The sequence below is a fragment of the Sciurus vulgaris genome (genome assembly GCF_902686455.1).
Source record: "Sciurus vulgaris genome assembly, chromosome: 10".
In the NCBI taxonomy this organism is placed as follows: Eukaryota; Metazoa; Chordata; class Mammalia; order Rodentia; family Sciuridae; genus Sciurus; species Sciurus vulgaris.
In genome coordinates this window covers 97,025,931-97,028,175 of record NC_136470.1, presented here as the reverse complement: position 1 = coordinate 97,028,175, position 2,245 = coordinate 97,025,931, and the positions used below count along the sequence as shown (strand labels likewise).

The following is a 2,245-nucleotide window of genomic DNA, read 5'->3' as shown; positions in this document are numbered from 1 at the left end:
GGAGAAGAGCCAGGAAGGCGAGCCAGAGGTGAGCTTAGAGCCCCCGCATGAGAAGCACCTCTCAGGGTCACAGGGACTTGGTTAGACAACCATGGGGGACCCTTGCCACCCAGGGGCCCACTTTGTCCTTGCTTCTGGGATATGCACACTGACCAGGAGGCTAGGGAAGCAGACATCATTTCATGGGGACAAAGCCAGGGCCCTAAGTGATAGCCTCAGTCCTTGGTTTGGGCCAAGCAAAAAGCAAACTATGGTGACTTCTGGCTCTTATTTTCCAAACTAACTTTAGAAAACAAAAGCCTGGTGTGAAGGGGGAAGAAGGTGATGCGACCACAGAGCAGTTCCAGCTCTCAGGCTCCTAACCTAACAGCTTGACCAACCCCTGGGCGGGCAGCCTCAACAAGGAAGAAGAACTGTGAGGGCAGTGTCCCGAGTTCCAGGCATTTTCCCACCCCTTTATCAACTGAAGGTATGCAGGAGCCACTTGTTCGTCTGTCCCTGCCATCTCTGTTCTTCCTCCCCTGCCCCCAGATAGGGCCACCTGTTGGATTGGGGCACTGATCATACACGAAGTTCCCACAGGATGCGAGTTTGGACTCTTGTGCAGCTACTTCTTGAAGCAGGTCCCCCACAATGTTGAGGGCTGAAATCCCAGCTGCAGACATGAGGGGTAGGGTCCCACTGTTGGAGCTATCCAGACCATATTTGAATGTCCCTGGTATGTTTAAACCAGAGCTGGACCCTAGGTGTGCCATCAGAATGGATGGCACGGAGACCGTGGCCTCTACAGTTGTGTCTTGTCCTTTCAACTTCTACCAACCTTTGCATGGACATGCTGGGTTTCTTTTGCTTCTGCTGTACAGCCAGTTCTTAATTTCCTCCTTCAGTCACTGAACAGATTCTAGGAGCTTCTCCTTCTCCTCAAGTTCACTTTCCGAGAAGGCATGTCTTCCAATGGCTCAATTCAAGTGCTGCTCAAAGTCTCCCAAAGACATGATCCTGGCTCATTTTGCTCTTTGCAAGTCATCGTTCCGGATGTACTTCTGCAGCTGATCTTTAATGGATTTGGTTATCCTCTAAGGTGAGATCTACCTTCAGAATGCTGCTTCTCAAACTTCTCCTTGAGGGTTTCCAGCTCAAAGTGAAGGCGGTTGTCTCTGACAAAAGGTCTCAGTTCTTGGATTCAATCTGTACAGCTGTGTCTCCAATTCAGTTCATATTCTTGATTTCCCTCTTGGAATTCTCGAAGTTCCTCTTGTATCCTCTGCCCTCTGCTTGTAGGTCATTGCCAAATCTTTCCAGTAGCTTGTTTCTTCCTCCTCAAAGCCAAAAGTCCCTCGTGAGTCTTCCATGTGAAAAGGGGGAAGAGATCCTCTTCCTGTGGCATGGTCTCGGGCTCAGGCTTCCAAGTCTAGGTGACCCCGGTCACAAGAGTGGCATGGTCTGGGTCTTCAGGCCCTGTGCCTACCACCTTCTTTTTTAACTGTAAAAGTTTACACTTCCAAGTGCTTTCATTTGGGCATCTGTTTGAGCAGATAAACACAACTGTATTTTCTTTTTGAGACTGCAATGAAGAAACTGAGGGCTTCTTCATTGAATCTGTCTATAAGCACCCTACTTATAGGAGGTGATTAATTATTTAACTAATAAAAATGCTCAGACATTTATCAACTCAATATGCCTTCTGTACAATCTGATATTGCACCATAATCTCTTGTACTTGTCTCAGTAACTGCATATTTTAATGTCAGAATGTGTTCATTCTTTCCCAGTAAACATTCTTTACTTCTTCCTTATGGGAAGAGATCCCTCCCCCAGATGGAAGGCACATCTGGTAGGACCCCATGCAAGCCAAGCTACCAGATCCTGGCCAATGGTGGGAATGCAGGGGTATTGGTTGCACATTCTGTGTAGCTTCATCAACAGAGAAACAACTACCCTCATTTCCACCTTTCCCCCTTCTGTTGGCTAAAGAAGAGGATACTGGCCCTTTTCTCAGAGATAGAAGCCATGTCTTGAGGATTACAAAGCCACCTTGTCTTCCCTACACTGCTCAACTCTGGACTATTCCTTTACACATGAGAAAATAAACTTACTGCTTATTTAAGTTAATTGTTCTCTTGCAACTCTTTATGATAGCAGGCCAAGTTGAGCTTGTTCCCTAATTGAAATAATTAATATTGACACTTAGATATGACAGAAGAGTAACTAATACTCAGATTAAGGACTTTTTTTTTTTGCCTGT

At 46.4% G+C, this 2,245-nt stretch overlaps 1 pseudogene across 1 annotated transcript; it reads right to left on the bottom strand.

The window, feature by feature from the left end:
• Positions 1-350: 350 nt before the first annotated feature.
• LOC306637665 (nuclear distribution protein nudE homolog 1-like) lies at positions 351-1,352 on the bottom strand (annotated as a pseudogene). Its single transcript has one exon. The product of its transcript is annotated as a nuclear distribution protein nudE homolog 1-like (transcript).
• Between the last annotated feature and the right edge of the window lie 893 nt (positions 1,353-2,245).